Consider the following 23,722-nt stretch of genomic DNA (forward strand, 5'->3'; position numbering starts at 1 on the left):
TGCTTGTGATACTAACTCTGGAAAGCACTTAAACACATCCGTCATTTTAATTGAAGCATGTGCTTATGAGCATTCTTGAATGAGGATGCTGCCCTGAGTTGGATTCATGTGCGTAGAGTTAAGCAAATGCTGAAGGGCTTTGCAGGATTGGGGTCTTGAAGATGAAAAGTACTAGGCATTGTTACGCCTGCACTTCTACCTCCACTCTGATCCTGAACCAGGAAGTGCCTTGAAATGCAGTCACCCACCACTGAAAACTAATAATAATGATTCTAAGTCAACCCAAGTTATTTAAACCTGTGTACTGGTGTGGGGTCATTAAGAGTCTGAGGTAAAGGTTCGAGCTGATTCGCGTTTCACTGGAAAAGTTCATTTGGCCCAGATCCTCAAAGGTAAATAGGTACTTAAATCCCACTGATTTCAAGGGTAGTTAGGTGTCTAAATACCTTTGAGGATCTGGCCTTCATCTCTACTTATTTGGCCTTTCCCACAGAACTGGTTGGTACCACGGCCATTCAGATACCCATTGTGTTCTACCACTTGACATTTCAGTTTGACGTTTTCAGAGTAATATAGGTTCCTTTAAATTTTGAATGTCTTCAGTTTCTCAAATTAATATCGTGTCTGAATAGATTTATCCTCATGACAACAGCCCTGAGAAGCAGGGAAGTAGTATCTCCATTTTACAGATTAAGTGACTTGCCCAAAGCCAAACTGGAAGCCTCTGGCTGAGCTAAGAATATAAGCCAGGTCTTCTGAAACTCCAGTGGCATTACTACTAAACCATCCCTTCTTCTCTGGCTGTAGTCACACCACTTGCATTTCTCTTTCAAAGACAATTGATATAGGAAAATAGGAATTGCCTTATTGTATCAGAGCTGGCATCCATCTAGCCTAGCATGCTTTCTCCAACGGTAACTTACATCAAATGCTTCAGAGAAAGATGTAAGAACCCCACATTCGGAAGACGTGAGAGAATCTTCCCCCCTCATTAGGTCTCATCCTAATCTTTTAATAGAAATTGACTTAAACCCCACAGTATGAGGTTTAATATTCCTTCAGAAAATGTTATAATTGATTATAACTCTCGATATCTTACTAAATTCCTCACATCAATGATTTCCTGTGGCAAAGAGTTCCACAGTTCTGTTACATATGTGGAAAAACATTTCCTTTTATCAGTTTCTACTTTGCCACCCTTTAATATCATTGAATGGTCCCTTATTCTTGAGTAATGAGATCATAATAACAGAAGTTCCTCACTGACCTTCTCTAGACCATTATTTTATACTTTTAATGCATTCCCTCTTAGTCATAGAATATCAGGATTGGAAGGGACCTCAGGAGATCATCTAGTCTAACCCCTGCTCAAAGCAGGACCAATCCCCAATTTTTGCCCCAGATCCCTAAATGGCCCCCTCAAGGATTGAGCTCATAACCCTGGATTTAGCAGGCCAATGCTCAAACCACTGAGCTATCCCTCCCCCCAGAGTCTGCTCCTGTCTAAAACAAACCATTCCCAATCATTTCAATCTCTTGTCACATGACAGTTTTTCCAGGCCCTTGATCACTTTCATCACTCTTCTCTGAACCTTTAATTCTGCAGTATCCTTTTTTGAAATGCAGTGATCAGTACTACACACAGTCTTCTAGACGAGTCCACAGCATTGGTTTTTATAAGGGCTTTGTAATAATCTCCACAATATTCTCCACCCCATTACATGTGTCCTAACATCTTGTTTGTTTGATCACAGCTGCACACTGAGCAAAGGTGTTCATGGAACTGTCTCCAATGACATCCAGGCAAAGAGACTTTTGGTTGACTAAAGACTTAAGGCCAGTTTTAAAGATCTTTAGGTGCCTGAAGATGCTGCCTTTTCCAATCCTTGCTCATCTTTCTGGCCTGTCAGTTCAGCACCTAAATACTTTTGAAAATCTAGGCTTAGCCACACCCCTTTCTACTCCTGGATAGTTTAGGTGGGTCCCCACTCAGCTTCCCACCTTATGAGGATTTCATTCTTAGGGGCTTATCTCAGGGCTGAGGATTCCACTGGACAGCAGGGGGCATAGGGGTTGGGCATTGCAATGTCTAAGTACCCTTTTGGATCTGGCCTCTGGGTGCTTTCGAAAATCCCAGCATGTATCTATCTGCACCTTTAGGTGCCTAAATACCTTCACAAATCTGGCCCTGACAGCCTAACAACTGCACATAGTTACACACGGGAAACCAAAAACTTGACTCATGTCAACAGCCCTGTCAAGGTTCCTTCCCCACTCTGAACTCTAGGGTACAGGTGTGTGGACCTGCATGAAAGACCCCCTAAACTTATTCTTAGCAGCTTAGGTTAAAAACTTCCCCAAGGTACAAACTTTGCCTTGTCCTTGAACTGTATGCTGACACCTCCAACCATTTTAAACAAAGAACAGGGAAAGAGACCGCTTGGAGACGTCTTCCCCCAAAATATCCCCCCAAGTCCTACACCCCCTTTCCTGGGGAAGGCTTGATAAAAATCCTCACCAATTGGTACAGGTGAACACAGACCCAAACCCTTGGATCTTAAGAACAATGAAAAAGCAATCAGGTTCTTAAAAGAAGAATTTTAATTGAAGAAAAGGTAAAAGAATCACCTCTGTAAAATCAGGATGGTAAATACCTTACAGGGTAATCAGATTCAAAACATAGAGAATCCCTCTAGGCAAAACCTTAAGTTACAAAAAGACACAAAAACAGGGATATACATTCCCTCCAGCACAGCTTATTTTACAAGCCATTAAACAAAAGAAAATCTAATGCATTTTCTAGCGAGATTACTTACTAACTTTACAGGAGTCGTAAGGCTTGCATTCCTGATCTGTTCCTGGCAAAACCATCACACAGACAAACCAAACCTTTTGTCCCCCCATCCCCCCGCACCAGATTTGAAAGAATCTTGTCCCCTCATAGGCCATTTTGGGTCAGGTGCCAGCGGGGTACCTTAGCTTCTTAACCCTTTACTGGTGAAAGGATTTTGCTTCTGGCCAGGAGGGATTTTATAGCACTGTATACAGAAAGGTGGTTACCCTTCCTTTTATATTTATGACAAGCCCCATTTAGAGATGGTCAGATTTTCCCAAACTGTGAGTTTCTGTTGAAATTTCAATTCTCTCTTTAGCTGGGTAACTTGCCTCCCCCACCAGAAAAAAAAAATACAATCATCAAGGATGGGAAGGGAGAGTTTTGAAGAAAATTCAGTTTTCATCCATAAAAAATAAATCACTACCAAAAAATTGAGCTTTTTTAACCAATTCAAATGTTTCAGCAATTGAAAAATTTCAATGAAATTTCACCCTTTTTTTTAAATGGGGGGGGGGGGACAGGGAGAGGAAAAAATTGGGAAAGGGGTGGGGGATTTTTTGGTTTTGAACTAGTTCTAGTTTTATGGAAGTCACATGAAGAAGTGTTTTCAGGAGCAGGCCCTGAGAAAAAACTGCAGAATTTAGACAAATAATACTTAACACTTCTATATCATTTTACATTTTGAAAATATCATGCAAATATTAATGTAAATTAATCTGACCCAAGATAGCAGAAATCTCATGAGATCAGCTCTTTGAGAGATTTTTATCATCTTGATTTGAAATCTGGAGGACAACTTTTCTGCAAGATTCTGGCCCCATATGCAGTATAGCCAAACTCAAGTTTTCAAAAATAATTAGTCAGGCCCCCCAAAAATATTGAGACTTTTAAAAAGAATACATCTCCTTTTTTTAATGTTACTTTCTGTTTTTTGAGTCTTTGATTCACATTTTTAAGATTTTCTCTATAGCTCAAGGGCTAAAGACTTACTTTTTTGTTTCTGTTCTTTAAATGAAACCTGAAATTCTCACATATTCATCTGATTCCAGGACCTGGGGCTTTAAGAAAATACCAAATATTAAATTGTGAGGGTTGGCAACATCCCTATACCTTGTAACTATACATGGAACACAGTCCCACTTTAGAGCTGACCTGGAACCAAATGCACAGGGGCAGTTTCAGATCTCAGCATCAAAACAATAGCATATTCAGAGTATAATGGGTAATGATGTGAAGGTTCCTCCCAGCTGCTGTCCTGCTTGAATGGAGGGACAGGGAGGCCATCAGGCTTGGTACCTCACACAGACCCCTTTGGGCCCCCTAGGATAATGCGGAAGAGTGTGGGAAGGCTCTCATTTATCCCCTGTACCCTGTTGGTAGCAAGCTCTGGTTGCTTTATGGAAGGACCCCCCAGAACCTAGAGATTCCCATAGTCTGTCCCCTGCAAACTTCTCCTGGCTGTGTTGCCCAGGGAAGGGCATCTCGGAGCCAGGTGCTTTGGGCAGGTCCCTTTGGGTGTAGTGGTGGAAAAGATGTGAGGCTAGAAGGCCTTGATTTATCCATACCCTTGACAACAGTTGGTGCTCTCTGGTCAGGTTAAAAAGACCCTCTCACAACAAACCCTGTCATAGGCTGCTCTCTCTTGTGTAACCCCATTGAGATCAGCCCCTCAAACATGCAGAATCATGGAGCTACTCACATGAGTAAGGTTAGTATCCCCTATTAGTGTTCAAGAGCAAGTCCTAGAGGTCTGCAGAAAAGCCATTGTTTCAGAGAATTTCAAGTCAATATTTTTATTGCTTCATTAAAGGGTTGGGTTTTTTGGGTCTGTCAGAAATGTGTTGTTTGCTTGGAGGGGGCGGGGGCCGTTGTTTGATTTGCAATCTACAAACTGGCTATTCTGAAACTTCACAAGCTTCTAATCTGAGTGAGTTTATCTTCACTTGCCAAAAAAATTAACATTCTTTGAAATTCTTCAGTTTTGCAAATTTGTCATATTTCAACTAAAGAGTCATTTAGAGAGAAGTAAAATGTGATTCGTCTGCTTTATTCATGAGCTATTTTGAAAAAAGTTTGAAATAAAGTTCAGAAAAGCTTAACTGTGTTAATCATTCATAATAATGTCTACAGGTTCCAATAGAAATTGGAGGCCCCTTGGACTTAGCACTGTACAAACACATAATAAAAGAGACAGGTGCTGCCCAACAGAGCTCACCATCTAAATAGGTGAAACAGCAGAAAAGCATTGGAGAGGCAAAGTGCTTTACCCAACATTGCACAGCTAGTCAGTGACACAGCCAGCAGCAGAACCCAAATCCCCTGAGTCCTAGCCTATTACCCTTTTCTTTAGATCCACTAAGCAAGAGTTGTTCACACATCAAGCACGTAACCCCCTGTCAACTGCTCTTGGGCCAGTCTCCTTAGAAGGTCCAGCTTTCTCCTAACTGATTCTCCCCTATTCATCTCCAACTAGCCCAGTCCATCAACTTAATTTAAAATAAGTCAATCAGGCCTTTGCCCCCCAGGGCCTGCTGTCCCCCTTTGTCTCACTGTCAGGTTCATAGCAGCATCCTAGCATAGAGCTGTTTCATTTACTCCCCCTCCCCTTTTATCCCAGGCCTTTCTACCTCCCAGTTGCTTACTGTTCTCCTTCCTTTATAGCTGGGCTTATTTTTCCCATTGGTCCCAGCTGTGAGCAGGTGCCTCCATGATTGGCAATTCTGACAGCTGTGCTGAAGTGTGGTCAGCCTGGTTGCCTGTAAATGGGGAAGATTCTCTTCTCCCGTCTCTCTGTGCTCAGCATGGGGTTTGTAAACCCCATTACACCCCCATACTGTGAAACAATACCGGAGACTTGTCTGTGAAGGATGTAGTGGAAAGATATGGCACATTGTATTGCCAGGGAAGATTTTTCACTTGTAAATGTTTAAAGTTGGGAACCTATTAGGGCCCCATTAAAATGGCCGGGTTTTCAAAAGTACTAAGCAGCCAGATGCTCACATCAAAGTCAAAAGGAATTGCTGAGTATTTAGCACTTTTGAAAAACAGGGCACTTATTTAGATATGTGAACTATGAAGCTTCAGGGTAAAATTGTCAAATGTGCCTAAGTGACTTGGGGGCTTAAGCTCCTTGCGGCTGGGACCATTTTTTGTTCTATGTTTGTACAGCACCTAGCACAATGGGGACCTGGTCCATGTCTAGGGCTCCCAGGCACTATGGCAGTGGTTCTCAATCAAGGGTACACAGAGTTCTTCCAGGGGGTACATCAACTCATCTAAATATTTGCCTAGTTTTACAACAGGCTACAGAAAAAAGCACTAGCATTTCATACAGACAATGACTTGTTTATTCTGCTCTATATACTTTACACTGAAATGTGAGTGCAATATTTATATTCCAATTGATTTATAATTATATGGTAAAAATGAGAATGCAAGCAATTTTTCAGTAATAGTGTGCTGTGACACTGTTGTATTTTTATGTCTGATTTTGTAAGCAAGTAGTTTTTAAGTGAGGTGAAACTTGGGGGTGTGCAAGACAAATCCGACTCCTGAAAGGGGTACAGTAGTCTGGAAAGGTTGAGAACCACTGCACTATGGTAATAATAATTAATAATATAATAATGAGTCTCTGTTTCAAAAGTGACTTGGCAATTACACCATTTAGGTGAAGTGGAAAATGTTACCCCATGTGTAGACACCCACATTTGAAAATCTGAACCTCAGTATTCTTGCTATTTAATTTTTTTTCCCAATTGCATGTATTTATTCCTTTCAGTGCAGGCAGGCTCAGCACATTGGGATGTGCAGGCAAAATAACCCAACTGCCTTCACTGACAGCGTTTCATGTTACTTCCTTTTTCTTCCTTGCTTATACCCGTTCTGCCTAAAAAGAACACCCAGGTTCAATGAGTGACAAATCATTACAGACCGTACAGTGTAATTAAAAAAGCAAAGCCATTGATCAGCTGTGAGCTAAACCTGAGACTAAAAAAAGTGAGAGACCCAGAATAGCTGGCAAAACTTCTCATTGAATCTGTCTGAAATGGAAGATGTTCTCCCTGCAGGCATGGAGCGCGGCCCATTGTGCATTTCCATTAGAGATACATACTGACTTAGAGCATGCCATTGATGTTGGCCTATTTATGAAAGGCTGTTGAAAGAGGTTTCAGAGTTAATTGAAAAGAGCTGTTTCTGAAGTAAAGTAACTTCAAACAACACGGCTCTGAAATGTGTTTTAATGGACTGGAAATCGGTGAATTTTCCATATTGTGCATGAAATAAAAATGGATGACACGAAATGAAAGCTGCATTGCCATTTGGTGAGAGTTTTCTCTCTCTCTTTCTCTCTGTCTATCTGTCTCTCTCTCTCTCTCTCTGTCTCTATATATAAGTATATAGTTACGCAATGGGCAGGTGACAGAATAGCTAAACTCAGGACTGATTACAGCAGTATCCACAAGGGTCTGTCAGCATTTTCATTATGTCTCTGTTTTCACAGATGTACAATACAAGCTGCCTACAGAAATGCTGTCACACTTGATACTCAGTAAATACACAACACAAGGTCTTAAAGGGATATTTGTCAAATGGCTTTAGGTTGCAAGGCCCTGATTCAAGCAAAGCATCATAAAACATGTAACTCTGACTCTATTATGGAACTTAAGTATATATTTAAATTTAAGCATCTGCTTAACTTTTTTCCTAAATCATAGCCATAAGCACATGCTTAACTTTGAGCATGTTCTGAAGTACATACCTGTTAAGCAAAGTGTGTGCTTAAATCTCATGAAACTTAAGCATGTATTTAAAATTAAGCCTGTACTTAAATACTTTGCTGAATCATGGGTCAAATGCTATTCTGCTAAAAAAAAAAGGGGGAAAAAGTTTTGCTAATCTAAATGCAAATAGAAATTGTAACACTGAATTTCATCTCTCTTCCAGGAGCTTAAAGGGTGGAGAGAGGAATGTAATCATTACCCTTCAGTAATATGAATTTAGACAACACTGTATTTGTGCAGAAAGTAAAAAGACCAGAGTCTGTTACACTTACCCTCACACTGTCTAATACTTTATGTCTTGAATAATCCAACTGATCTCAGTGGATCTCTTTGGGAAGTAAAATGCTCATCACTGTAACTCGACCTAGTCAGAAAATGGAATTTCTATCATGTGGGAAAATTCTGACATTTCAAAATTTGTTTTTATCCAAAATCAAGATAAAAATTCAAAATGTCAAAACTTTTTTTCATGCAGTGTTGTAGCTGTGTTAGTCCCAGGATATTAGAGAGACAAGGTGGGTGATGTAATGTCTTTTATTGGACCATCTTCTGTTGGTGAGAGAGACAAGCTTTTGAGCTTACACAGAACTCTTCTTCAGCTGTGTGTAAACTCCAAAAGCTTGTCTCTCTCACCAACAGAAGTCGGTCCAATAAAAGACATTACCTCACCCACCTTGTCTCTTTAAAACTTTCTGAAGAATGAAAAATCTAAAAATGTTGATCTGGAAAAATACCAAGTGTGTGAAAAATCGGGATGGGGTAGAGAGTAATAGGTACCTATATAAGAAAAAGCCCCAAATATCGGGACTGTCCTTAAAAAATCGGGATGTTTGGTCACCCTAGTAATATACAAGATGTTATCAAACAGTATTGATAGTGGAATAAGTTTAAGATTCTTTCCGTTTTAATTATTGGAATAATTATTAATTTTGTCATCACTATGGTGAATAGTTAGCACTTACATAGTGTTTTACGTTTGTAAAGCGCTTCATAAACACTGGGCCAAATTCACTGTGTTACATGGTACCCGTAGGGCCCCCATCACCATAATAATAGAACTCCTGACCAACATGAATTAATTTACCCTTACAACACCCATGTCACACAGGGAATTATTATTATCCCCACTTATAGAAATGGGGCATGAGACACAGAGAGACTAAGGGCCTGATAAAATCCCTATTGAAATCAATGAAAAGGTCCACATCCAGCAAAGCACTAATTACGGTACTGCCAATATCAAGCTGCTTGGAGTGGTTCATGAACGTGGGTGCCATCTCAGGGCAGACTGCCACAAACTAGGGCACAAACCCCAAATTGTGTGCTTTATAAGTAGATTTCACCAACCAAGTATCAAGTGTGAACTCTTAAAGCATTATAACAGCCTTCACATGGAGCCACAGACCTTGGGCACTCTTGTCTATCTTGCCACACTGCCAAGCCCACCTCTGTGCTGGGCTGTTACACCAAAAATCACAACACTATTCAGGGGACTCCCAGTTCCAAAGGACCAATCACATACCCCAGGTCAATCGTACCTGAGCTCTCAAACCAAAGACAAAGCTTGTACCCAATCCTATAATACTAGCTAAAGATGTATTAACTAAGAAAGAGAAACAAAGGAGTGATTTACAAGGTTAAAGCAGGTAAACATTCACACACAAATGAGATAGTCTTAGGTTCCAAAAGCTATTACAATATGCAAGCTCTGCATGTCCTTTAAGGCTAACCCAAGTCAAGCAGCATGGGGATCCCTTGCTTATACTTCAAAATATTTCCCTCTCTGAATTGCAAGCAGCATGGTGAAATACAGTTCCTTCTCGTCAGGCATTTTTATTCCCTTCCCACAGAGTTCAAGCTGATGAGATGAGCTTGTGTGGACATGCCCTCTTCATGGGTGGGTGTGGTGGAGTGGGGAGAGCAACCAACAAAGTCTTTGTCCTTTGATGTTTTACAACAGTACATTTGGTTTCCATGCGCCTTCTTGTGTGCAGGACCAGCACTTTACGCTAATTAATGTACCGTTCCTGTTTGATTCTAGGGCTTTACATTGCACTCAATATAAGTTTATACCATGGGCTACAGATGTTACAAGTGAGATCAATGCATGAAGCATTCTCCAAGCATTTCATGAAGTCTAAACACAAAATACATCTTATTAAATTAACATCTATTTTAACAATGCTAACACATAGGGCAGCCAGACTGCTTTCTATGTATGTATTTGTCAGTGTTCAGAGAGGCCTAGGAGCCTTGGTGTGAGCTGGCACCTGCTCTGACAGCTTCACAGCCAACTCTCATGATTTTATTGTGTGTCTTGCCATATTTGGCATTTTTGTTAAAGCCCCAGCTCCTGGAGTCAGGTGATCATGTGAGAATCATTTTTCAAAATCAGTTTGCACCCCTCATGGTTTCAAGGTAGAGTCTGAAAAGAAGTCCCCAGCATACCCTAAAGGCTCTGAAACTAGAAACAAACAAACAAAAAGGAGAGAGAACCAACATTTATTATTTTTTAAATCTCATGCTTTCAGGCCTATTTCATGATGTTTCAGGATCTGGCTCATGATTTTTGAACTCTTGTAGCTGACAATACTGCTTTAGCGCATGCTTAACTTTAAACCTGAACCCAATGGAAGCTGCAGGTGCTCAACACCTCTGAGAAATCAGGCCATTTTCTTAGATGCCTAAATCTGGATTTAGGTGCCGAACTTTAGGCAGCTAAGTTTGAAACTGTTGGTCTGTAAAATTAATCTTCCAAATACCTCTGTGGTATAGGCAAGCAAGTATTATAATATCCAATCACAGATAGGGAAACCAAGGCACGGCGGTTAAGGGTGGGATTTTCCAAAGCGCCCCACGGTGGCCTCACTCTGCTTCAATAGGCATGGAGTTAGGCTGAATCTGAACCTTTTGTAGATTTGCCTAAGACCATGGTGTAAAATGGTGTCAGAACCAGAACTCAGGACCTTCAATCCTGTGCTCCAACCACTACCTCAGACATCTCCAGAAAGACTAGGTACAGCCTGAACAGAAAAAGGAAACCTCATACATTTCATAAGAGGGGTTGGACTAGATGACCTCCTGAGGTCCCTTCCAACACTGATATTCTATGATTCTATGATAAGAGACTTTCAGCTTAGTAGTTCATTTAAAAGTTGGGTAAACATCAAGGGACAAATGGTTCCTGGGTGTAGTTCCACTGGCTACAGTAGATCTACACCAGGGATGAATTTGGTTCCTAAAATTCTGGTTATTTGATGAAAACGAAATCTCTGGAGATTCATCAGTCATGCATCACACCCTCTAAGATGGAGAAGATAAAACATCACCTGGAGTCAGTACTAAGACCTGAACGTTTATTTTTGTAATATCCTTGGCTGTAAAATTCTGTATAAGTTTTAACTCGTAAGCTGTCCGGGAAGCCTGAGAACAATGAATTACAGTCATCCAGCCAAGATGCAATAAAGATATGAATTAAAGCCTCAGCATCCTTTGGAGACAACAGTGGCCATAATCTGGCTAGGTCTGGGGATGATAGGATGAGGTCTTGGTGATGTAACCACATGGGCTATCATCTTGGGACAATGACAATCCCAAGGTTAGAAGCCTTGGGAGCAAGCTGTCCAATGTTCCCATCAAAGAGAACTGCAGCATTGTTCAGGAAGGAGGTAGTAGCAAACCAAAATGAGCTATGTTTTCTCAGAGTTTAACTTCAGGAAAAAATTCAGACTGAATGTCACCTAGTCATTTAATTGAATCAGAAATTAGTTCCCTAGGGTCAGCTGAGATCGAAACATAAACCTACATATATTCAGCATACCAATGTTAGCTGAAATTATGCCTCTGAATGACAGCACCTCATAGAAGTGTAGGGCAAAGTTTCCCTAAAGAGATATTAGAAAAGTGTGCTGCCTATTCCATAGGCTTTGATAGTGGGCGAGATGCTGTTTGCATATTTCAAAGTGAACTGTAAGACCAGATGATTTTCGCACACTCGCCAGTCTCTGACCTTCAGATTCCATTACCCTTCTTCAGTAAACCAGAAACATTGACAGAACAGAGTCATTATAAACAGGTGAAGATGGGACCAAACTCCTCTCTTGTTTATGAGGGTAGAAATGTACAACTCTACTCCCATGTTCAAAGATGAAGACAGTGGACTCATCAAAAGCTGACTTCAGGGTGAGCTTTCACATCATGGTATAATATTTGCACAATAATGTAATTTTTTTGCACTTTCCTCTGAAACCTCTATCATCAGCCATGGTCAGAGACTGAATGTAAGACTAGACATCATATTGGTCTGCTGAGCTCTTATATGGTAATTCCTATGTTGCTAGATGTGAACTAGAAATATGATTAGGCAGTTTGGCAGGATCTAGTAGACGGCAAGATCAGCAGAAAATATAACAGAGTATGATAGTCCTGGAGAAGATGTGTGTACATGTAATAAGTGTGTGATCTATAATATTTTTAATTGATTACTGGATTTGTCCTGGTCAGGAATTAAAACCTAGAGAGATCACAAAGTCTAAAACGTGTTCCTTACTGTTGGTGCTGAATATATTGGGGAGAAAAAGAAAAAAGAGAGCCTCCAGCACAGACATAAATTTTCATGTGCGGGAATCTAATGGGGATATCCAAGTGAACATTAAAATCACCCAGGACAACCTTACAAACCAAATCTGACATCGGCTCTGAAAACTCGGTGGCAAATTCATGGCTGCATGTAAATAAATGGTACTCTGTTTATATTTTGGGCAAGTCAGATTTTCAAAGGTTTTAAAGAGGAAACTTAGTTCTTCATTATTGGGATTGGTTGTCTGACACAGCAAAAAGTAGAAGTCATCTTTATTTGTTTAAAGGAACAAACCTTTTCTCAATCAATATTAAGTTTTCTCACAGAAAACTATTAGAAGGGCAAAGGGAAAATAAAAAATGATTACTTCTACCCTTTGGGTTATTATTAGTCAGCTGAAAGAGGGGGACTGTCCCTGGACAGGGATATAAAAGCGGAAGAGCCAAAGAAAGATCTAGAAAGTTAGAAACACAGAACAAGATTTATTTTCCCAAGATTTTTAACTATAGTGGGAAAAGAGATGCTTTTTCCCCACCCTCTCCTCCTTGTGCATTCATGGGTCTTTCTCGAGCTTTAGGGGTTGATGCACACAAGAGGACAAGCGTCTACTACAGCATCCATTGAATGGAATTATTCCCTTAGTCAAGTGTTAGAATCTTATGATTGTTACAGCTGAAGTCTTGAGTTCAATTTATGCTGATGACTCGTGCAGGAGTTCCCTGCATACCCATATGAGGGCTGGGTGCAATTTGTTCTTACCTGTGCAAAAGTTCTTACATCTGCATAACCAAACTGTGTAAAAATCCAGTGGTGGAGCATCTCTAAAACATTTGGAATATAGATACCTAGCTGACCTATGGAAGACCTCACCAAGCTATGTAACCCTCTGCCCTCACACAGCATTAACAGCTGTAAGAACCAATGGTGAATTTGATGTTTTGTATGAAGATGCTTTTATTCCCATCCCAGCGGATGGCCAGATGTGTGGAAGAATGAGGGAGGGAAGTGAGAGCTTTGAAGTGGCACCTAATAGACTGCAAGGCATTCTATTAAAGTCATTTTATTTTGCTTTTATTAAGGGAATTTCCTCCAGCTTTGCAAAATATTTCTTTCAAAAATTCCATGACCAAACTTTCATACAATTTTGCACAATCAGTGAAAAAGCCCCATTTCACTGTGAAACTCTTGTGAAAGAAAAGAGCAGTGTTTAGCTTACTTTTGATTAAAACTGTAAGCTCTTTGGAGCAGGGACTGTATCTTTCTCTCTCTATGTGCAGTGCCTACCACATTGGGGCTCTTCTCTCAGTTGTGGCCTCTAGATGTAATACATACAAATCTGGGTACTGAAGGTCAATGCAGAAACTAGAGTTGCAACCATGGTTCATATAAACTGCCTTATTTGTATTTATTCATTTATTTTTTAACAAAAAGGTTAGACTATATATAGACAGAGTGTTAAAAACAAGCCATTATTTTTAGGACATACACTCACAGTTTTAGTATGATTGCACTAAACAGTTAACCTGTTAACTTTAAGCAGAAATTTTGCTTAAATGAAATATGTATAAGGCCATCATCCACAACAATGAAGACACATCCCCTACTCTTAATACTTGGGCATTATTCTCAATGGGTGAAATTCATTCCTGTGCAGAAGGCCGACAGGAGGCCTGGGCAGCACTTATGGCTTCGGAATAGGTCAATAAGTGGTGCATAGAACTTGGACTGATGAAATTTCACCCATTGACATCCCTTGACGCCGTATGAATGGATTAAGGGCAATATATACAGCCCTGTGCTATTATTGATGTAATCAAACCCAAGAAATGGGACAATATTTAACTCCCCATCCCTGCATTTCTCCTGTCTTGTCTGTTGGAGGCTGCAATCAATAATAATAGAATATTTCTACATTATCCTCATTATCTATATTCCCCAACTTCCCCCTTTGCTGTTTCCCTTCTTGTTCATGGCTTGCAGACTCCCTGAAAGGTATACAGTGTTGTTAACAGCTGATTAGCTATTCTTATGAACACTGATCTCTAAACATCAGAGGAAAATTCACAAATCTTTTTTGGTCCTCAGCAATCCTGTGTACTCTGAGATGAACTTCTTTCAGCTTGCCTGACATGCCGGAAGTATGGAAATATCAAAAGAAACAGGAATCAATGGGATTAAGGGATTTAAGTTCTTTTTGTTTACTCATACATGGCTTAGTAAAGCAGCATTTCTCTGGGGAAAGGAAATGTGTCTGTTACAAGAGTCATCTTAAAAAGTTCACTATGACTCTGCATAGGCAGACCCCAGTGATTCTGCAGAGCCCCATTAAGTCAATTTCTGGAGTAGGGCGATATAGACTCCTCCCTCCATTTGAGAACCGTGGGTTGTCAGGTTCCTCTCTGGCACGTCTTTCATGAGGGCAAAATCAGGACAGCCAGTCCGACAGGCCCCATTTCAGGAAAACATACTTATTCAGCACAATTCTTAGGCATACACTTATATTTAGATATGTGCTTATGTCCCAAGTAAGTTGAGTCAAACGTATTCTCCACTAAATGATCTCTTGCAGCCACTTTATAGTGCATGAGGGTGCATTTTGTTCTCCAGAAGGTAAAAACCAAACCAAAACAGAATGAGTTAGGTGAAAGGAGGAGGGGGTGAGGGAGAGATAACAGTCTTTTGAATTTTTAAACGAAGACTAAGATTACACCCATTTTGTGTTTGCTTTCCATGAATATTCTGTTGAGTGAATTTACCAGGGGAAACCTAAAGTAGATATTAGAAAATATTTGTGCGTTGTCACAATCATTCACATCAGCAATCTGATTCTAAGAGACACACTCGCCCAATTAGGGACCAGAAATATATCAAGTAACATAGGTGTCCAGTCGGAAGAAAGCATATTTCAGATGTATGCATCAAGTTACTTAAGAATTAGTCCAAAAACGAGGAATGATTCACAAACATTCTAGGTTGTTCATTTTGAGCAAATTTTTTTTTTCAAATGCAATATTTTCACAGACAATTTGCAAACAGAAAAGTTGGTAAAAAGTTAAATAAATGAAAATAAATGCCAACAAAAGATTCTGGACTTTGAATGAAGAGACTTTATTACCAACAAGGAGAGCCAAGAAATTACCAACTAGCAGCTTGCCTCCACTCAGTGTGGAAGGAAGCATTGGACACATTTGTGGCATGCACTCCATATGCTAACATACAGACTCCCACATGAAGCTGTTAAATGTGAAGCAACTCACATGAGGAAACGAGGGTGCCCAAGAGAAACCTTACAAAGAACCCTTAGCAGGGATGGCAGAACAGTAGATCACAGAGCAGAATGAAGCAGCAGCTAATGACAGAAAGGGATGGAACAGAGTGGTTTCCATCCTGTGTGAAAAGGATGTAAGAAATAAGTAACACTAATCTATAATGATTGCATGTTACTTATCCTTTCTCTACGTAGCATGTGTGTGTATACCAATCCACCTGAATTGCCCATGACTTACACGCACTAATATGTGTGTGTTTGTTTCTAATTAACTATAATTCTCCTTCCGTTTCTGATTTTGTGTGAAATTATCTGTTTCTTCTACCTCTAGCCTGAAGGGTTAATCACATGACTCCTTTCAGAATCATTGCCAAGTTTATCTGCGCTACCGTTTCATAGCAGTAGGTGAGTAATACATTGTTTCCCTCCTCCGCCCACCAAGAGAGCTTGTTTTGAAGTTAGAGGTAGGAAGTATGCTAAATTAAAATCAGGGCAATGTGCTAAAGGTAGCTCTCCTCTCTATAATCTGACTTTAAGAGACATACCCTAAACACTCTGTTCTTTTATCAGTGACAGAAAGATTAGAACACGACCATTTTTCCAGCTGCCTTGGAAGGGAACTCGGGTACAATGAAGTGCAGATAGGACATATTTTTAAACTTAAGATTGTCAAGAGTCTTTACAGAAAGCTTCTGTATACAACTAGAGGTAGGTGAACAGTTGGAGATAGGAGCCAGATCTTCAGCTGGTGTGAACTGGCATAGGTCCATTGATCCTACCCAACATCTCTTCTCTGCCCTATGCAGTTATCCATATCTAGAACGGATGTCAAACCAAAGTTAATTAAGATTCCTATGTGTTCAGACATGGGTTTTTTCACTTGCAGTTCAAGGCCAGGCCTATTACCAGAAATAAAACCACCAAAATATCATGCAAAATAGGGGCTGTATTTTCAGATAAATCCAGAAGATGGTCTGCAAGAAATCCTAGGGGATAGGCGGGAGGCCACTTTGCACCAAATTTCCTTGCCGAGTTTTGCATGGGAAGAACTGTGGCCTCTAGAATTTCCAAGTGGAAGATAATTTGCAGATGCAAATGAAGGAGAAAGGAGGTTCCTGTGTTCAAATCTTCTCCGTTTTATGGGTCAAACCATAATGTACAAACATTGCGTGCACGCTGATTTTGCACATGCTCAAATGAAGATGAAATTGAGGTCACTTTGAAAATTTAACCCAAGCAGGTCACATAGTCTGGTTAAATGTCAGACATATTTCCACCCATATAAGAATGACTTTTTGGTTAAACACTGCACGGGGACTAAGGAGACTTGGGTTTAATTTCTGACTCTGCCACAAGCAAACTGTCTAACCATGAGCAAGTCAAATAATCTCTCTGTGTTTCAATTCCCCAAAAGCAATACTAATTCTTCCTTTCTCCTTCTGTATATTTTGTCTATTTAGACTGCAGCTCTTAAGGGCAAAGACTGTCTCTTACGGTGTGTGTGTGTGTACATTGCTTAATATAACCAAACTCTGATATTGGTTGGGTCCTTGGTGCTATCATAATGACAATAGCAAATAATTAATCCTAACTGCCCTATTTGTTCCCTCATGTATACTATCATGAACACAAATAACGTTCTATCTCACTTCTACAATCTGTGGCTCAAGGTGTGATGCAAAACCTTTTGGTTCATTGTACGATGCGAATTTATAAAAGACTGAAAAAAATGGATTAAAAAAAAGAGAGATGTGATTCAACTGAATGCTCTGACAGCAAGAATGCAGGTGAACATGGGATGGACTGCAGTCTCTCTGAGGCCACCTCTGGAAGCTGGTTCAGGCATGTGGATTTTGTTTGAAATGAGTTTGACAATCTTGAACAACACTTTTGAGCAAGAACATAAAGACCTTCGTCATACACTAAAAATGCTACTGGGGTGGGGTACATTTTCTGGAAGAAAAAAACTGACAACTTTGTTATATTACATGACAACTTGACCCTAAGCTGAAAAGGACTTGACTGAATGTGTTGCCAAAGTTATTGGAAAAAAATGTACATCTGGTTCAGAATAATAACTAACTTGTATATAGTGTTTTTCATAGATAGCTCTCAAAGGGAAGGTCAGTACCATTATTCCCATTTTACAGATGGGGAAACTGAGGTAAGAGGTGAAGTAACTTGTCCAAGGTCATCTAGCATGTCAATGGTAGAGTCAAGAATAAAACCTGGACCTCTTAAGTCCCAGTGCAGTGTTCTATTCACAAAAGAGGAGGACTCTACTGGCTACAACACCTCATAGAATAGATGACACTTTGGTAGCATTAGAAAACCTAACTCGATGGCTCTTACCTGGAATATGTCAGACAGTCATTATATGGGACTGACCAAGCTTGAAACTGATGAGTCCTATTGTGAAATTCAGCTCCGAATCAATCCAGCACTAGTAACGGACGGAGACCTACTTGTTACAAACAGAATTCATTCCACCATTTTTACTTAAATAAGCACTTAACCATCGTGCTTTCTACTTTAAAAAAAAAAATCTAAGGCAGTTCCAAGACACAAATCTTTGGCAATATTACAAAGCCATAATAAAGAATCCACAATCTGGGCTCTGATCAAAGCCTTCTGAAGTCAATGGAAAGACTTATTGACTTCAGTGGGTTTAGGACCAAGTCCATAGGGACCATTTCTACAAGATGCTTACTTAACACCTCATAAGAGGCTCTCAGGACCTTCCTGAATTGAGGCTCATAGGCCCTAATTCTAGAGATTTACACGCATACTTAAATGTGTACATATTAGTAGTCCTGTTGATTTCAGTGGGTCTACTTGCATGAATAAAATTAAGCCTCCTCTTGCTTTGAATTAGTTCAATTGAACTGCTCACATGTGTAAAGCTAAACACATGTGTAAGTCTTGACAGAATCAAGGTGTAAACCATCAATTTCTGTTACCATCCTGAAAATAAGCCATATTTTGTCCTTATACCTGTCTTTTTAGCCAGACGAGAATCTGGGGGGTAAATTTCAGATTAATTGGACAGACCACTTTTGAGATATCTGCCTTTGAAAAATTGTATATATATATATATATATATATATATATATATATATATATATATATATATATATTTTTAGTTTCCCAACATTTCTTGTTAAGCATATATCTCAAAAACTGCTTTCTCTAAACTTATTAGCAGATTATGTAACACACAGAATTTATATAGAACTTTATATCATATAAGTGCTAACCAAACACCAATTAATTACTCTTTATAATTCTCCTGTGAGATAGGTAAATATTATTATCCCCACTTTACACATGGTGAAATTTCCAGATGCCTAAATGAGAGTTACATCAGTTTAATTTAAGGTGTGATTTTAAACGGATTTAGTTAAACTGGTGTAAACTTGTGTACAGACACTCTTAGTGTGGTTTAAACCAGATTTATTACAGTTTAGTTCAACTTGATTAGGAAGGGGTTTAAGTTAAGTCAAAATAAGCCACTCTTAAATCAAAATATGAGTATCCACACATGGGTTTGCACAGTTTAACTAAACTGGTTTAATTAAACCAGCGCAAGTAGGTGTGTAAATGAGGTCTGAGATGCTAACGGGTTAAGGCTCAAATTTTTAGTGTGTCCACTTAGACACATGCAACAGTACACGACCATTTAATGAGTTCCTGTTTTGCTTATTGTAGCTAATATCAGCCTATTCTGTGCTGTTTATTCTAGCAATAGTCACATTTTGTCATTTTATATAAAGTGCAAATGCCACAGGCCCTTCAGACATTGTCTGCTCTGCACACATGGTGAACCCACCTTTAAAAATGTTCCTCATAAATCTTTCCCATCACCTTAGTTTTGCAATCATTAAATTGGGGTCGGGAAGGGGGAGAGGAGAAAGGAATCCTCTTTCAGTCTATTCCAGGCTCGCTTTTATAACAATTCTCAATTTCTCCTTTTTTACTGTTTTTTTTTCTCTTTTACTCTAAGTCATCTTTTTACATTGCAAACCCAAGTTATTATTTCCTGGAGGTTTACACAGGAAACCTCAGATTGTCAGTTCGTTTAATGTCACTTCACTTTATGCTTCATGCCAGTTTTAAAGCTCAGCAAGAATTGACAATGCGAGCCTTTCACGGCATCAGCTGACTGTGCTCTCTTTGACAGCAAGATTTCAAATCAAGGATTTAATAAACTAGTAGCTATTCCAGTTAGCAGGGAAATGTTCTTTCAATTTCACCACTTAAGGAACATCAAACAGACCTCAGCTGTACAGTTAAGATTATAGCTAACTCTGAAATACAGCTTATTTGCATGCACACTGTCACCAGGTTTGACTGCAAGAGGAAAGGGTATGAAAACATAATTTACCTTCTTGAAATAAAGGTGTGCATGTGTGTGTGTGTTTAAATAAGTAAAAGAGTAGAGGTGATATATAAGATGGTGTAAGTTACCCACTAGTAAAAGTGTCTAGGTAGGTGTAAAGGAAGGTGAGTCTAAACTGCTGTAACTTACATGTTGAGTGGGCTGGAAAAACAGCGTTAGACTCACTCAGATAAGTCTAAACTAAAGTAATTTCCAGTGCCTTCAGAGTTTAGTTTACAGTAAATTAAGCTCTGTTCCATTCCCTTACACCCTTACTACAGCTACTTACTGACCTATATCTTGCCCCAGCTCACACATCACCTCTGAATTTGGCCCAGGGCTCACAGACCCTAGAGGTCAGTTTGTTGGAGGGAAGAAAAGAAGCACTTGTGAAGCATTGACAGGCAAAGGGAAGAAGCCCAGTGAAAGTTCCCATCTATAGAAGTCAATGAAAAGGCTCCTTAGTGTGTCTCTTTGTGCTGTGTCACATGGTCACCTCTCCTCCAATCAGAATGGAGCATTATGCATTATTGGAACAAGCGCAAACTCTTACAGTTAATCTGCAGACCTTGTTCTGTGGTACTGATGCAATGGGAAAATTGCAAGTACAATGGGCCTCAAACTCTGATTTCCACCTGTTCTCTCATGGTTAAATTGAACTGGTGTCCAGGGCTGTGATATAAAATATGCAGCAGTTTTCTTGGTTTGGTTGCATGTGTTTCATTGTTTCTGTAATTATACTTTAGCTAGTGCATTTTTGTATGAGATTTACAAGGGTCTCCGAGGTAGTTGTTTGGGGGAGGACAATAACCTCTGTATGAGGTATTTCCTATAGGTCACGGTTGGACAGGGTACTAGACTCTATGGGGCATTGCTCCCTTCTGGCTTGGCTATCCTATGAGCCTTCCACACTATAATAAATGCATTTAATCTGTGTATAAAATATTCCCTGTTTTAAAAGTGCATGTTGATGGGTCAGCAGGAAATAAAACATTTCTTTTTTTTCTTCTTTAGGGTTAGATTGTGACTTTAGGCACAGCCTTGAGTTGGGGTCATGCATTAGACCAGCGGTTCTCAAACTGAGGGTCATGACCCCAAAGTGGGTCATAACCCATTGTAATGGGGTCACCAGAGCTGGCATTAGACTTGTTGGGGCCCAGGGCCGAAGCCCAAGCCCCACAGCCCAGGGCCAAAGCCCGAGCCCACCACCTGGGGCCGAAGCCAAAGCTCGAGCCCACTACCTGGTGCTGAAACCCAAGGGCTTCAACCCTGGGTGACGGGGCTGGGTTTTGGCTTTGGCCCCTCTGCCTGGGGAGGTGGGGCTCGGACAGGCTCAGGCTTTCGTCCCCCTCCTGGGATGATGTAGTCATTTTTGTTGCCACAAGGGAGTCACAGTGCAATGAAGTTTGAGAACCCCTACATTAGATGCATTGCCCCAAGAGGAGCCCTGGGAGGCATTGTGCCTCTAGACACCCCTCTGAGTCACAAGTTCATCCCTGGTTCCCCCTACCCCTTGCTCTAGGGGAGGAACAAGGCACTTTGCATCTTTTAGTGGTGCAGCGTATGCCTCCCTTTGCAGCCGGTTAGCTGTTCTGGCTGGCAAGTAATGAGGGAGGTAGGGGCGGGCTCCAAAGCACCTCTCACTCACTACCATTCTTTGCAGCTCTGACTTGCCCCGCTCTCAACTCCTGGGTCTTTTAGTGTTTCCCAGCTGTGTTCACCTGCCACACCTGATGGCAACCCTGGCTCATGGGATGTGGACACCTCTGTCCCTCTCCCTAGACTGACTCTGGTCAGAATCGCTTCACCCTTCGGCAGCTCTCCTCGAAGCTACAGAGGTTCTCTTCTCCCTGGGGATGTCTGTGTAAAATTATCCACTCGGGTCTGCCTCATTTGCTGTCTAGGTAGCAGCTCCCCTTGCTGGGTCCATGTCTTTCTCCATCAGTCCCCTTGATCTGGGCCAGCTTGCCTGTTCAGAAATGCCTCTCCTGCTCTAGGCAGCTACCGCTGCTTTTTAAGGCCGTTTTCTCCAGTTCATCTCTACACCCAATAGGGGTTGGTAAAACAATTTCCTTCTCCACCCTCCAAGGGATTGTCTATTAAAGAAAAGGAGACCCTTAGTAATTAATGGCTGCCTTTCAAAGGCTTCATGACCTAGCTTAGATACCTCCTTTCACACAGCAGATTGTCTGGCTGTATCTAGTTTTGGTCAGGCCCCTTGTTAAACCCCTCAAAGACATTTTCTTTTACCAAGAAATATGAATTATGGGCAGGTCTACCGCAGCCTCCGCCCCACTCACATCCTCACAGGAGGTAGCACTGGGCAAGCAGCCCCTACTCGCCCTACCATGTCTGGAGTCACAAACTCAGCCGGGATTGTGTACAAGAATAAGGGCAGTCAGTGGGGCAGGAATGAGGGGTGCTGTAGGTGCTGCCGCACCCTCAGCTTCAAGGAGTAATGGAGGGATAGCTCAGTGGTTTAAGCATTGACCTGCTAAACCCAAGGTTGTGAGTTCAATCCTTGAGGGGGCCATTTAGGGATCAGGGCAAAAATTGGGGATTGGTCCTGCTTTGAGCAGGGGATTGGACTAGATGACCTCCTGAGGTCCCTTCCAACCCTGATATTCTATGATTCTAAAACACACCAAATATATGGTTTATATCAGCACCCCCACTATAAAAATTGTGCCAGCACGTTGAGAACAGTGACAGTCTGACCCTGAAGTGCCCAGCAACTCGTCCTAGAAGATTAGTTGAGAGTGTCCTGTTCCCTCCCATAACTATCCTCCCATGATACATTTTTGAAAATTTCAGATTTAACCTTTTCCAGGAACCCTAAACAGAGCAATTTTTTTTCAGGGACTCCAGTGTGTTGTCCCCACTCTTCCACCAAAATACCTAATACCAGTTTTTGTTGGTTACTAGAATTTTTGGCTCAGCACAGTCATCATGAATAGGTCGGAATATGAACAAGAGGCTGCTCGGCAGCTCTCCAACACCACTTTCTACAAGCCATTACCCTATGATCCCACTGAGAGTTACCAAAAGCAACTACAGCATTTGCTCAAGAAACTTCCTGAAAAAGCACAAGATCAAATCCGCACAGACACACCCCTGGAACCCCGACCTGGGATATTCTATCTACTACCCAAGATCCATAAACCTGGAAATCCTGGGCGCCCCATCATCTCAGGCATTGGCACCCTGACAGCAGGATTGTCTGGCTATGTAGACTCCCTCCTCAGGCCCTACGCTACCAGCACTCCCAGCTACCTTCGAGACACCACTGACTTCCTGAGGAAACTACAATCCATTGGTGATCTTCCTGATAACACCATCCTGGCCACTATGGATGTAGAAGCCCTCTACACCAACATTCCACACAAAGATGGACTACAAGTCGTCAAGAACACTATCCCTGATAATGTCACGGCTAACCTGGTGGCTGAACTTTGTGACTTTGTCCTTACCCATAACTATTTTACATTTGGGGACAATGTATACCTTCAGATCAGTGGCACTGCTATGGGTACCCGCATGGCCCCACAGTATGCCAACATTTTTATGGCTGACTTAGAACAACGCTTCCTCAGCTCTCGTCCCCTAAAGCCCCTACTCTACTTGCGCTATATTGATGACATCTTCATCATCTGGACCTATGGAAAAGAAGCCCTTGAGGAATTCCACCAATATTTCAACAATTTCCATCCCACCATCAACCTCAGCCTGGTTCAGTCCACACAAGAGATCCACTTCCTGGACACTACAGTGCTAATCAACGACGGTCACATAAACACCACCCTACACCGGAAACCTACTGACCGCTATTCCTACCTACATGCCTCCAGCTTTCACCCTGACCACACCACACGATCCATCG

The 23,722-nt window shown here is 41.0% G+C and overlaps 1 protein-coding gene across 2 annotated transcripts in view; it reads right to left on the reverse strand.

The window, feature by feature from the left end:
* Positions 1–23,722, reverse strand: part of TFAP2B (transcription factor AP-2 beta) — a 219,602-nt gene that overhangs the window by 83,372 nt on the left and 112,508 nt on the right. The window contains exon 9 of one of the 2 annotated variants that reach the window (XM_078852043.1): positions 3,876–3,894. The exons of the other annotated variant lie outside the window; for it this stretch is intronic. The gene's annotated coding sequence lies outside the window, so the exon portion shown is untranslated. Of the gene's footprint in view, positions 1–3,875; positions 3,895–23,722 lie in introns of those variants that run through there. 2 annotated transcript variants of the gene reach the window in all.

Source organism: Lepidochelys kempii, chromosome 3 (genome assembly GCF_965140285.1).
Source record: "Lepidochelys kempii isolate rLepKem1 chromosome 3, rLepKem1.hap1, whole genome shotgun sequence".
In the NCBI taxonomy this organism is placed as follows: domain Eukaryota; kingdom Metazoa; phylum Chordata; order Testudines; family Cheloniidae; genus Lepidochelys; species Lepidochelys kempii.